The 14,987-nt window shown below is 46.2% G+C and overlaps 1 protein-coding gene across 3 annotated transcripts in view; it reads right to left on the bottom strand.

Moving 5' to 3' along the window:
* Positions 1 to 14,987, bottom strand: part of CLK3 (CDC like kinase 3) — a 177,346-nt gene that overhangs the window by 12,261 nt on the left and 150,098 nt on the right. The window lies entirely within an intron of this gene.

Raw genomic sequence — 14,987 nt, 5'->3', positions numbered from 1 at the left:
ATATATATATATATATATATACACACACACACACACACACACATTAAAGCCTCTTCAGTCCATGTGGAAGACACTGGAATTCCATAGGGTATACAGGTGCAAAACAAGTGATTGAGCACTCTAACTTAAAGCTCATGGTCTTCCCCCTCTATTCACTGCCTGTGGTTTTAGAAGAAAAATACTGAATTCTTAACTGACATTTTTTTCCAAAAAATGTTCAGAAATTGGAGTAAATTTACTAAGATGGGAGTTCTATTTGAGATGGGATGTTGCCCATAGCCAGATTCTACTTTTCATTTATCTAGCACATTTTAGAAGATAATGCCTAGAATCCGATTGAGATGGGATGCTGCCCATAGCAACCAAACAGAACTCCCATCTTGGTAAATATACCCCATTGCCTAATTTTGATGAGTGAATTAGGTGAAGAACATGTATTAAAAAAAAAAAAAAAAATACCCCCAAATTTATTTAATTTTTTGAGAAAATTAATATACTTTTTACATTTGTAAAAAAGAAAAGAAAAGTAAAAATAAAATGTAAAAAAATAATAAAAATAAATGTTTTTTCAACACTGGATCGTCATCATTGCGACTTTAATTTTACCAGCGCCAGACACCAGGTACACACTGAGGGTAAGGTTTTAATTTACATTTCCCCAGTGGCAGCTAATGTCTGCAGCTGCCAGGATGGGGATCCTGCCGTACTGACAGGATGGGGGTCCTACAAGAAAATGTGTTCCCCTCACAGCGCTTACAATCAGCTGCTCAATTCCACTCCCAGGTGTACACCAACGCCTGTGAACTGATACTAACAAAATGGGGATTGGAAGGGAATATACAGCGCTGAAAGCCACTCAGTTTAGAAATTATCTGCAGTGTATCACATAGATTAATTAATCCTATATGTGTTCACTGCAATAAATGTGACCAACCTTCAAAAAAATTCTTAATTAAAATATAGCAATAATTCAAGAGTATAATAAAAAATAAGAATTTACTTACCGATAATTCTATTTCTCGGAGTCCGTAGTGGATGCTGGGGTTCCTGAAAGGACCATGGGGGATAGCGGCTCCGCAGGAGACAGGGCACAAAAGTAAAGCTTTTACAGGTCAGGTGGTGTGTACTGGCTCCTCCCCCTATGACCCTCCTCCAGACTCCAGTTAGGTACTGTGCCCGGACGAGCGTACACAATAAGGGAGGATTTTGAATCCCGGGTAAGACTCATACCAGCCACACCAATCACACCGTACAACTTGTGATCTAAACCCAGTTAACAGTATGATAACAGAGGAGCCTCTGAAAGATGGCTTCCTAAACAATAACCCGAATTAGTTAACAATAACTATGTACAAGTATTGCAGATAATCCGCACTTGGGATGGGCGCCCAGCATCCACTACGGACTCCGAGAAATAGAATTATCGGTAAGTAAATTCTTATTTTCTCTATCGTCCTAAGTGGATGCTGGGGTTCCTGAAAGGACCATGGGGATTATACCAAAGCTCCCAAACGGGCGGGAGAGTGCGGATGACTCTGCAGCACCGAATGAGAGAACTCCAGGTCCTCCTTTGCCAGGGTATCAAATTTGTAAAAATTTACAAACGTGTTCTCCCCTGACCACGTAGCTGCTCGGCAGAGTAGTAATGCCGAGACCCCTCGGGCAGCCGCCCAAGATGAGCCCACCTTCCTTGCGGAATGGGCCTTAACAGATTTAGGCTGTGGCAGGCCTGCCACAGAATGTACAAGTTGAATTTTGTTACAAATCCAACGAGCAATCGACTGCTTAGAAGCAGGTGCACCCAACTTGTTGGGTGCATACAGTATAAACAGCGAGTCAGATTTTCTGACTCCAGCCGTCCTTTAAATGTATATTTTTAAGGCTCTGACAACGTCCAACAACTTGGAGTCCTTCAAGTCGTCTGTAGCCGCAGGCACTACAATAGGCTGGTTCAGGTGAAACGCTGATACCACCTTAGGGAAAAAATGCGGACGCGTCCGCAGCTCTGCCCTATGTCGAATGGAAAATTAAATAAGGGCTTTTATAAAACAAAGCCGCCAGTTCAGATACTCTCCCGGCCGAAGCCAGGGCCAGTAACATAGTCACTTTCCATGTGAGATATTTCAAATCCACCTTCTTTAGTGGTTCAAACCAATTTGATTTGAGGAAATCTAAAACTACATTTAGATCCCACGGTGCCACCTTAGGCACCACAGGAGGCTGTATATGCAGTACTCCTTTGATAAAAATCTGGACCTCAGGGACTGAGGCCAATTCTTTTTAGAAGAATATTGATAGGGCCGAAATTTGAACCTTAATAGATCCCAATTTGAGACCCATAGACAATCCTGATTGCAGGAAATGTAGGAAAACGACCCAGTTGAAATTCCTCCATCGGAGCACTCCGCTGCTCGCACCACGCAACATATTTTCGCCAAATACGGCGATAATGCTTCGCGGTGACTTCCTTCCTTGCCTTTATCAAGGTAGGAATGACTTCTTCTGGAATGCCTTTTCCTTTTAGGATCTGGCATTCAAACGCCATGCCGTCAAACGCAGCCGCGGTAAGTCTTGAAAAAGACAAGTACCCTGCTGAAGCAGGTCCCTTCTCAGAAGTAGAGGCCACGGATCGTCCGTGACCATCTCTTGAAGTTCCGGGTACCAAGTCCTTCTTGGCCAATCCGGAGCCACTAGTCTTACTCCACTTTGCCGTATAATCCTCAATACCTTTGGTATGAGAGGCAGAGGAGGAAACACATATACCGACTGGTACACCCAAGGTGTTACCAGCGCGTCCACAGCTATTGCCTGCGGATCTCTTGACCTGGCGCAATACCTGTCCAGTGTTTTGTTGAGGCGAGACGCCATCATGTCCACCATTGGTTTTACCCAACGGTTTAATAGCATGTGGAAAACTTCTGGATGAAGTCTCCACTCTCCCGGGTGAAGGTCGTGTCTGCTGAGGAAGTCTGCTTCCCAGTTGTCCACGCCCGGGATGAATACTGCTGACAGTGCTATCACGTGATTCTCCGCCCAGCGAAGGATCCTGGCAGCTTCTGCCATTGCCCTCCTGCTTCTTGTGCCGCCCTGTCTGTTTACATGGGCGACTGCCGTGATGTTGTCCGACTGGATCAACACCGGTCTTCCTTGAAGCAGAGGTTCCGCCTGGCTTAGAGCATTGTAGATTGCTCTTAGTTCCAGAATGCTTATGTGAAGAGACTTTTTCAGGCTCGACCACACTCCCTGGAAATTTCTTCCCTGTGTGACTGCTCCCCAGCCTCTCTGGCTGGCACCCGTGGTCACCAGGATCCAATCCTGCATGCCGAATCTGCGGCCCTCCAATAGATGAGCCTCCTGCAACCACCACAGAAGGGATACCCTTGTCCTCGGCGACAGGGTTATCCGCAGGTGCATCTGAAGATGCGACCCTGACCATTTGTCCAACAGATCCCTTTGCATGGAATCTGCCGAAAGGGATTGCTTCGTAAGAAGCTACCATTTTTTCCCAGGACTCTTGTGCATTGATGTACAGACACCTTTCCTGGTTTTAGGAGGTTCCTGACCAGGTCAGATAACTCCTTGGCTTTTTCTTCGGGAAGAAAAACCTTTTCTGAACTGTGTCCAGAATCATCCCCAGGAACAGCAGACGAGTTGTCGGCATTAATTGGGATTTTGGAATATTCAGAATCCATCCGTGCTGCTTTAGCACCTCTTGAGATAGTGCTAAACCCATCTCTAGCTGTTCTCTGGACCTTGCCCTTATTAGGAGATCGTCCAAGTATGGGATAATTAATACGCCTTTTCTTCGAAGAAGAAATATTATCTCGGCCATTACCTTTGTAAAGACCCGAGGTGCCGTGGACAAACCAAACGGCAGCGTCTGAAACTGATAGTGACAGTTTTGTACAACGAACCTGAGGTACCCCTGGTGTGAGGGGTAATTGGAACGTGGAGATACGCATCCTTGATGTCCAAGGATACCATAAAGTCCCCTTCTTCCAGGTTCGCTATCACTGCTCTGAGTGACTCCATCTTGAACTTGAACTTCTTTATGTACAGGTTCAAGGACTTCAGATTTAGAATAGGCCTTACCGAGCCATCCGGCTTCGGTACCACAAAAAGAGTGGAATAATACCCCTTCCCTTGTTGTAGAAGAGGTACCTTGACTATCACCTGCTGAGAATACAGCTTGTGAATGGCTTCCAAAACCGTCTCCCTTTCTGAGGGGGACGTTGGTAAAGCAGACTTCAGGAAACGGCGAGGTGGCTCTGTCTCTAATTTCAACCTGTACCCCTGAGATATTATCTGCAGGATCCAGGGATTTACCTGCGAGTGAGCCCACTGCGCGCTGTAATTCTTGAGACGACCGCCTACCGCCCCCGAGTCCGCTTGCGAAGCCCCAGCGTCATGCTGAGGCTTTTGTAGAAGCCGGGGAGGGCTTCTGTTCCTGGGAAGGAGCTGCCTGTTGCTGTCTCTTCCCTCGTCCTCTGCCTCGTGGCAGATATGAATAGCCCTTTGCTCTCTTATTTTTAAAGGAACGAAAAGGCTGCGGTTGAAAGGTCGGTGCCTTTTTCTGTTGGGGAGTGACTTGAGGTAGAAAGGTGGATTTCCCGGCCGTAGCCGTGGCCACCAAATCCGATAGACCGACCCCAAATAACTCCTCTACGCATCGCCTGTCCACTGTCGTGTCCATAAAGCTCTTCTGGCCGAAATGGACATAGCACTTACCCGTGATGCCAGTGTGCAGATATCTCTCTGTGCATCACGCATATAAAGAAATGCATCCTTTATTTGTTCTAACGACAGTAAAATATTGTCCCTGTCCAGGGTATCAATATTTTCGATCAGGGACTCTGACCAAACTACCCCAGCACTGCACATCCAGGCAGTCGCAATAGCTGGTCGTAGTATAACACCTGCATGTGTGTATATACCTTTTTGGATATTTTCCATCCTCCTATCTGATGGATCTTTAAGTGCGGCCGTCTCAGGAGAGGGTAACGCCACTTGTTTTGATAAGCGTGTTAGCGCTTTGTCCACCCTAGGAGGTGTTTCCCAGCGCTCCCTAACCTCTGGCGGGAAAGGGTATAAAGCCAATAACTTCTTTGAAATTAGCAGTTTTTTATCGGGGCACCCCACGCTTCATCACACACGTCATTTAATTCTTCTGAGTCGGTAAAAACTACTGGTAGTTTTTTCACACCCCACATAATACCCTGTTTAGTGGTACCTGTAGTATCAGCTAAATGTAACATCTCCTTTATTGCCAAAATCATATAACGTGTGGCCTTTTTGGAAAATACGGTTGATTCGTCACCTTCACTACCGGAATCAGTGCCTGTGTCTGGGTCTGTGTCGACCGACTGAGGCAAGGGGCGTTTTACAGCCCCTGACGGTGTTTGAGGCGCCTGGACAGGCACTAAGTGAATGTCCGGCCGCCTCATGTCGGCAAACGACTGCTTAAGCGAGTTGACGCTATCCCGTAATTCCACAAATAAAGGCATCCATTCTGGTGTCGACCCCCTAGAAGGTGACATCCTCATATTTGGCAATTGCTCCGCCTCCACACCAATAACGTCCTCATACATGTCGACACACACGTACCGACACACAGCAGACACACAGGGAATGCTCTATACGAAGACAGGACCCACTAGCCCTTTGGGGAGACAGAGGGAGAGTCTGCCAGCACACACCAAAAAGCGCTATATATGACAGGGATAGCCTTATGATTAAGTGCTCCCTTATAGCTGCTTTTATATTAATATATTGCCATTTATTTTGCCCCCCCTCTCTGTTATACCCTGTTTCTGTAGTGCAGTGCAGGGGAGAGACCTGGGAGCCTTCCTGACCAGCGGAGCTGTGACAGAAAATGGCGCCGTGTGCTGAGGAGATAGGCCCCGCCCCTTTTCCGGCGGGCTCGTCTCCCGCTATTTAGTACATTTAGGCAGGGGTAAATATCTCCATATAGCCTCTGGGGCTATATGTGAGGTATTTTTAGCCTTTTTAAAGGTTTACATTTGCCTCCCAGGGCGCCCCCCCCCAGCGCCCTGCACCCTCAGTGACTGCCGTGTGAAGTGTGCTGAGAGGAAAATGGCGCACAGCTGCAGTGCTGTGCGCTACCTTAGGAGTCTTCAGCCGCCGATTCTGGACCTCTTCTTGCTTCAGCATCTGTGAGGGGGCCGGCGGCGTGGCTCCGGTGACCATCCAGGCTGTACCTGTGATCGTCCCTCTGGAGCTTCATGTCCAGTAGCCAAGAAGCCAATCCATCCTGCACGCAGGTGAGTTCACTTCTTCTCCCCTCTGTCCCTCGTTGCAGTGATCCTGTTGCCAGCAGGAATCACTGTAAAATAAAAAACCTAAGCTAAACTCTCTAAGCAGCTCTTTATGAGAGCCACCTAGAATTGCACCCTTCTCGGCCGGGCACAAAAATCTAACTGGAGTCTGGAGGAGGGTCATAGGGGGAGGAGCCAGTACACACCACCTGACCTGTAAAAGCTTTACTTTTGTGCCCTGTCTCCTGCGGAGCCGCTATCCCCCATGGTCCTTTCAGGAACCCCAGCATCCACTTAGGACGATAGAGAAATGAGTTTTCCCTTTTATATTATCTATAGATCATATATAGGAAAAAGTTCATATAAACTTCATGTCCAGTATGATGTTAGTAATTTCTAATCAACCAAGACCGTCCTTTCTGTGTCCCCTATTGTAATGACACTCACTTTAAGTAAACCGATACGGTTCACCAAAAGGTATCTTTGTGCTGTGCAGTCACGTCCGGCACCTTCAGTGCACCGTATGGTATTGTCAGAGATTCAGTTTTAGACAGCCATCAGAAACTGGACAGATGTAGATAAAAAACAATCCCATCAGGGAATTTATTCACAAGAAGTTAAAAAATGACACAGGACGCATACCCGCTCCCAAATTGAGGCTGCGCTCCACTGCTGAGACACCCAGAATGTCTCAGTCCGCTGCAATGGCAAACAGCCTCAGACGTGCGCATGGGTAACGGCTCTCTCCTGGATCAGCTCACACGATAATACAACATCAACGCGTTTCGGGGGTCCGCCCCCTTTTTTCAAGATCTGCTGTAGTGGACTCCAAACCTCCTTTATATACTCTCAGGATTGTTCTGATAGGGTGTTTCAGATTCAATCATTGTTGGCAGCTGATTCCAATGTCATTCACACATCCATTCTCATTATATACAGATATGTAGCACTAACATTCACCAACTGCAATTCCCAATAGGTCCCACAGTGATAACAATTAATACATAGAAACACATAAGTTAATAATAGGATTTTGGTACTTACCAGGTAAATCCTTTTCTTTGAATCCATAGGGGGCACAGGAGTACTCTTGGGATATGGACGGCTTCCGCAGGAACAGGGCACTGAAAATGTAAATTTAGAACACTCCACCCCTCCATATCCCAAAGTACCTCAGTGTTTTTTACTGAGCCGAACAGGAGCTATAGAGGTTGGCAATGGAGAATTACATATAACATAACGGACAACAATAAAGTTGACACATAACGTTACTGACAACTAAACAGTTGACACCATAACCGATAGAACTTGATAATTTGAACCAGTCAGTGAGAGTGTGTTACCATAAGATCCCCTGAACTTACCACAAACCAGGTAAAACTGCTCTGGGTGGGCGTCCAGTGCCCCCTATGGATTCAAAGAAAAGGATTTACCTGGTAAGTACCAAAATCCTATTTTCTTTTTCATCCACTAGGGGTCACTGGAGTACTCTTGGGACGTACCAAAGCTTCCCCCGTGGGCGGGAGAGCTGTTTGGCACCTGTAACACTAGGCGGCCAAAGCTAGATGCTGATGCCGCAAACGTATCAAACTTGTAAAAGCGCACAAACGTGTGCACTGAAGACCATGTAGCCGCACGGCAAAGCTGCGTCGTAGAAGCTCCACGACCAGCTGCCCATGAAGTTCCCACAGAACGTGTGGAATGAGCTGTTACTGATGTAGGCGGCTGTAACCTAGCATGAAGGTAAGCCTGACATATAGACAGATTTATCCATCTGGATAAGGTCTGCTTAGAAGCTGGCCAACCCGTCTTGGCAGCATCATAGAGAACAAACAACGTATCCGTCTTACGAACTGTAGACGTTCGGGATACATAAACGCGTAATGTGCGTACCACTATTGGTTGATTGATGTGAAAAGATGACACTACCTTTGGTAAGAAAGCGGGATTCGTCCGAAGTTCCGCTCTGTCATCATGAAACACCAAATACGGTGGCTTGCATGACAAGGCACCCAAATCTGAAACACGCCTTGCCGAAGCTAAGGCGAGGAGGAAAATTGTTTTCCAAGTGAGAAACTTAATATCCACTTGTTGTAAGGGTTCAAAATATGAAGACTGTAAGAAATCTAAAACCAGATTCAAGTCCCATGGCGCTGTAGGTGGAATGAATGGAGGCTGTACTCTGAGGACACCTTGCAGAAAAGTGTGTACCGACGGCAATAGAGCCAATCGTCTTTGAAAGTAAATTGACAACGCAGATACCTGCACCTTTAGTGTAGATAAACGCAGTCCTCCATCTAACCCCGTCTGTAGAAATAACAAAAGACGGGATAACTTGAAAGATGATGTTGGAAACTTCAGAGCTTCACACCAACCTATATAGGCACGCCAAATTCTGTAATAATGAGCTGCCGTAACCGGCTTCCTATCTCGTAACATGGTTGGTATAACAGATTCTGGAATGCCCTCTCTTCTTAAGAGGGCGGTCTCAACAGCCACCCCGTCAAACGCAACCGCACTAAATCGGGGTAAAGGAACGGACCCTGTTGTAACAGGTCCGGACGTAGTGGGAGCGGCCAAGGATCGTCTGCGAGTAGTCCGCGGAGATCCGAGAACCAAGCTCTCCGAGGCCAATGAGGCGCCACTAGTATGACTGTGACGGACTCTCTTTTGATAGGTTTTAGCAACAGAGGGAGCAGCGGAAACGGTGGAAACAGATACACAAGGCTGTATGGCCACGCGATTGTGAGAGCATCCACCGCCACTGCCATTGGATCTCTCGTTCTGGACACATACTGGGGCGTTTGGTGATTGTGGCGAGATGCCATCAGGTCCACTTGAGGGTAACCCCACCTCTGGACCAACATGTGAAACACTTCTGGATTTAATGCCCATTCTCCTGGATGAAAATCCCGACGGCTGAGATAATCCGCCTCCCAGTTGTCTACTCCCAGAATGAACACTGCCGACAATATCACTTGGTGATGTTCGGCCCAATTGAGGATTCGAGCTACTTCCCGCATTGCCATGCGGCTTCTCGTTCCTCCTTTTATGTTGATGTACGCGACTGCCGTCGAGTTGTCTGACTGCACCTGGACAGTCTGAGACCGAAGCATGTGTACTGCTTGTCGTAGCGCATTGTAAATTGCCCGGAGTTCCAGGACATTTATAGACAGCAATCTTTCGTGATTTGCCAAGAGACCCTGGAGCTGACAATTTTGAACTACAGCTCCCCAACCTCTGAGACTTGCGTCCGTCGTTAGAATTATCCAATTCCAGGCGCCGAACCGTTTCCCTGCGGTTAGATTGTGTACTTTGAGCCACCAGAGTAGAGATACCCTTGCCTCTGGCGACAACCTCACCCTGTGGTGAATCTGCAGATGCGAGCCCGACCACTGTGCGAGCACATCCAGTTGAAATGGACGCGAGTAAAATCTTCCGAACTGAAGCGCTTCGAAAGCCGCCACCATTGTGCCTAAGAGGCGAATGCACAAATGTACAGAGACTGTGCGTGGCTTGAGCACTAATTGTACCAGATGACGAATAATCTGTACTTTCTGTTGTGGTAGGTAAATTCTTTGATTTACCGTATAGAGAATCATACCTAGGAATTGAAGTCGTTGAGACGGAATTAAATGTGATTTCTTGAAGTTGACAATCCAACCGTGCTGAACCAGTACATTGTACGTTATCAACGCATGTTGGAGGAGCATCTGTTGAGACGGGGCTTTGATGAGCAGATCGTTAAGTACGGAACTATTGTCACTCCCAGGGATCTGAGATGAGCTATCATCACAGACATCACTTTGGTGAATACCCGAGGCACTGACGAGAGGCCAAACGGTAGAGCCTGAAACTGGTAATGGTTCTGGCGTATTGCAAACGCAAGAACCACTGATGAGGCGGCCAAATTGGAATGTGTAAGTACGCATCCTTGAGACCTAGCGCAATCATGAATTCCTGTGGCTCTAAACCTGCAATTACTGACCGCAGAGATTCCATCTTGAATCTGTAGTAAGTGACGTACTGATTGAGACCCTTCAAGTTCAATATTGGCCTGACTGAGCCATCCGGCTTCGGTACCACAAACAGACTGGAATAATAACCCTGACCCTGTTGTTGTACCGGGACCTGAATCAAAACTGCTGAATCCAGTAGGGACTGAATGGCAATTTGCAGAACCGCCCTCTTGTCGTCCGGGAGAGGTAGTCCTGTCTTGAAAAACCGCAGTGGCGGAAGACAGTCGAACTCTATTTTGTAACCTTTTAACACTAAATTGCGGATCCACCCATCTGTGAATGTCTGGAACCACGCCAAATGGAACGTCTGAAGGCGTGCTCCCACAATTGGAGATCCGAGATGGGCTTGGAGCCCGTCATGCCACTGGCTTGTCGGTGACCTTGGCGTCCTGACGACTGGTGTTGGTTTGTTGGAAATCACCTCCTCGACCTAGTCTACCAGGCGTGGCTGTTCCTCTGCCACGAACGCAAAAGGGCTGAGGTCTAAAGGATTTGAACGCAGGTCCAGAGTATCTCCGTCTTGGTACCGTTGGAGGCAATGGTAAGAAAACAGACTTTACTCCCGTGGCCTCAGAAATCCATTTGTCCAATTCAGGACCAAACAACTTCTCGCCCCCGTAAGGTAATGCCTCTATACCTCTTTTGACCTCTGCCTCCGCTTGCCAAGAACGCAGCCAGAGTGCTCGTCGTACTGTAACCAGTGACGATGAAATGCGAGAAGTGAGCTGACAGACGTTAGTAGAAGCTGTACATAGATACTCCGCAGCCTCACAGATTTGATCAGCAAGAAGTATAAGGTGATCGTCATGTAGGGCAGACTTGAGTTCTGTTATCCATACCATGAGCGCCTTAGTGACCCAAATGCCAACAAACCCGGGTCTCAGCAGCACTCCTGCTGCTATATACATGGACTTTAGCATAGTTTCTATTTTGCGGTCTGAAGGGTCTTTAAGCGTAGTAGCAGTTGGCACTGGTATGGTTAATTTCTTGGTAAAGTTTTGACACAGACGAATCAACCATTGGTGGATTCTCCCATGTACATGTCACAGAGTCTGGAAACGGGTAACTAGACTTAAATCTGCGAGGTATAGAAAACCGTTTATCTGGATTCTTTCGTGTTTCTACTAACATCTTATTAAGAGATACCGAAACAGGAAAACACATTGGAGATCTGTAGTTTAGTAAATACGACTTCATCATTTGTCAGAGGCTCCTCAGTTTCTGTAAACTTCAGAGACTGACGCACCGCTCTGATGAGATTATCAATGCCTGGGCTGTTAAAATCATCACTATCTGACTCCACTTCGCCCTCCTCACCCTCATCTTGAGCAGTGAGGTCTGGCATGGAATAGTCAGAATGCAACATAGCAGAAACTGGTAAATCACAAGACATATGAAATTTATCCCGTCTACCCAAAATGGATTTGGACTTCTGGCAAGGCTGAGACGCCTCCGGTAGTTCTGGCGGTCTCACCCTAGACTCAGATCTTGCCGCTTCCCACTCTTGTCGAGCGGCGGTCAATTCTGATTGCAACCCAGCCAGTACATTGGCTAGCATTTCCCATGGAGGGTCCGGGGATGAAACCGGCTTTAAAACCGGAGCAGAAATTGCATTCGTAACTAAATTCACAAAACATACTGTACATGTGGTAGATCCATTCGGTAACACACTGTTACAGACCTTGCAGTGAAACTGCTTTTCAGTTTTTGCTGGTGCCTTAATCATTATGCAGACAGACAATACAATATACAAAGACAGACCACTTGCACGACTCAGTAAAATAGTACTAAGGTGTGTGTAATATATATATATATATATATATCTGGCCAAGTGCAGTACACGTGGCCAGTCCTATGAAATGTGATCCCAAATTCCCACTAACACCCATGCGCCTCCGGTGGAGTAGAGATGTAGGACAGGAACGTTCTGGAATCACAACAGGAAGAACAGGAAGCATGGTTAAAATGGCCCCCATGCCATGCTTACAGTATAATCACAGTACAGGTTATAATCTTGTGAAACAGATATATAACCTGTGATAGTGTAACAAAAGCCTAATAGCCTATGCTTTCTATATCATCTATGCAGCCTAGCATACTGCTGCTTTCCCCCCCCCGTGCAGCTGCGTGCTTATACATGGTGCTGTGAGCTTCTTCCCCCACCCCACCCTGTATGCTCCGTGTACTGGAACACCAGGAGCATGTAAAAGGGCCAGGTAGCGGGACGGCCAGCAGGCGCCGGAGTACAGACAGCGGGAGCCGGGGACCGCGCTCCCTCTATGCAGCTCTGAGCAGCGGCGGCGGGCGGCTTACTATGCGGCTGTGAGCAGCAGCGGCGGGCGGTTTACATTGTCTCAGAAACAGTGTCCCCACACAGCGGGACGGCAGTGTGAGCTGACCGCCCTGTCCCCCAATATACCTGGACTCCTGTGGTGAGGCTACGACGGGGCTTCTCTGTAAGCACCGGCCAGCCTTTTCTGCAGGATGTCTGCTCTGGCTGTGAGGGTGCTCTTTTAGAGAGGACCGACACGCCACAGCTGCTTTTAGCAGCTTCCACTATCCCGGACCCTGGCCTTTTGGAAGGGGAGAAATACAAAAGGGATTTTTCCCACGCACTCTGCTGGCTGTTAGTAAGAAGAACTATATACTATGTAATAATAGGAAATTTAGAGCTCTTCGTTACATATGTTTTGCAAAAGTTATGATAAGCCTCCAGGCCACTTCACGGCTGCTCTATTACTGGAGGTCCCTAACTAAGCATAGGTCCAGGGCTTGGACCCCACAAAGTCGGCTCAGGCCCGACCACCCCAGGGCAGCACACCATTGAAATACTAAAGTGTTAATATGTGTTAAGAAAGAAGCAGAAGCTATGGGTTAGAAAGTGCTACAAAAATAAGGGTGTTAATAAAATACTCAAAAGAGTAATATTAGTGAAAAAATAGGAGTGTTACATAAGTGCTAATTAAATAATATGGCATGCTACCCCAAGGTGGCCCAGCCCCACCAGACCCGGGGGGTACCACTCCCCAAACCCATAAACAGCATAATAATAATAATGACATCCACTATGGGTCATACAATTGCTTAATGTATGGCCACATGATAATGGCACATACAGAACATATCCAGATTGAGAGCTAGTTTACCTGGAGGCACCCCTGTATCCTCCAAATGGCACCACAGGACCCAGCATGCCCTCCTAATGCTGGCTCCATCTATGCCTCTCTGAACTGCAATAAATAGTGGAAAACTGCTCTAATCAAGCTGGTAACAGTCCCCAGGTGCTGCGGGAGGGGGTTACTCTAGACAAGAAATACAAAAGGGATTTTTCCCACGCACTCTGCTGGCTGTTAGTAAGAAGAACTATATACTATGTAATAATAGGAAATTTAGAGCTCTTCGTTACATATGTTTTGCAAAAGTTATGATAAGCCTCCAGGCCACTTCACGGCTGCTCTATTACTGGAGGTCCCTAACTAAGCATAGGTCCAGGGCTTGGACCCCACAAAGTCGGCTCAGGCCCGACCACCCCAGGGCAGCACACCATTGAAATTCTAAAGTGTTAATATGTGTTAAGAAAGAAGCAGAAGCTATGGGTTAGAAAGTGCTACAAAAATAAGGGTGTTAATAAAATACTCAAAAGAGTAATATTAGTGAAAAAATAGGAGTGTTACATAAGTGCTAATTAAATAATATGGCATGCTACCCCAAGGTGGCCCAGCCCCACCAGACCCAGGGGGAAAGGGATGTGGTAAAGTGAAAAAAGAAAAATCAGAAATAATAAAAAAAAAAATATATTCAAAATAAGTGTGGACTGAGCCACACAAGCCTGTTGCTACGATGAGCACAGAAAAAACACTGAGGTACTCTGGGATATGGAGGGGTGGAGTGTTCCAAATTTAAATATTCAGTGCCCTGTTCCTGCGGAAGCCGTCCATATACCAAGAGTACTCCAGTGACCCCTAGTGGATGAAAAAGATATATTTAATCCACACTATAAAAACAAATATAAAAATATATTGTTCCCTTTTATACATCAAAGGATAATAATCCCATTTTCTTTATATAAAAATTGTATGCATTAACATTCCACTCTATTCACATTCATACTATTTCTCCAAAAATGGGATCCATGAACATAAGGAGAGAAAGGAAAATAAAGAAGATATTAAGAAACATTGTTATAAAAACCACTTAGTCTCAAATTCTTTATTCAAGCCATCTGGTAACAGCGTTTTCATTTCAAAAATAGTTTGCATTTCTAATTTGGCTAATCTGATGGATCTATCGTTACTCCTCCAATTGCATTTGGCTGTTTTAATCCCTGCAAACAATTTAATATGGCTTGGATCACAATTATGTGCATTTTTAAAATGCAGGGATACATTGTGGTTTTCATAACCACGTCTGATGTTTCTAACGTGTTTAGTCAATCTATCTTTTAATTGACGCGTAGTGCGTCCAATATATTGTTTATTACACCGATATTCTAGTAAATAAACTACATATTTGCTATGGCATGTAATAAAGCTATTAATTTTCTCCTTTCTATTATTGCTATTAGATACTACTTCTATGATTTTCTTGTCTGTTTTACAGACTTCACACATAGCACAATCACCACATCTTTGGAAACCCTTGGTTAAAACAGAAGAACTAGTCTTGGGAATTTCTATGGCACTATTTACCAAGA

Source organism: Pseudophryne corroboree, chromosome 6 (assembly GCF_028390025.1).
Source record: "Pseudophryne corroboree isolate aPseCor3 chromosome 6, aPseCor3.hap2, whole genome shotgun sequence".
Lineage (NCBI taxonomy): Eukaryota > Metazoa > Chordata > Amphibia > Anura > Myobatrachidae > Pseudophryne > Pseudophryne corroboree.
This window is presented reverse-complemented; position numbering and strand designations above follow the sequence as displayed.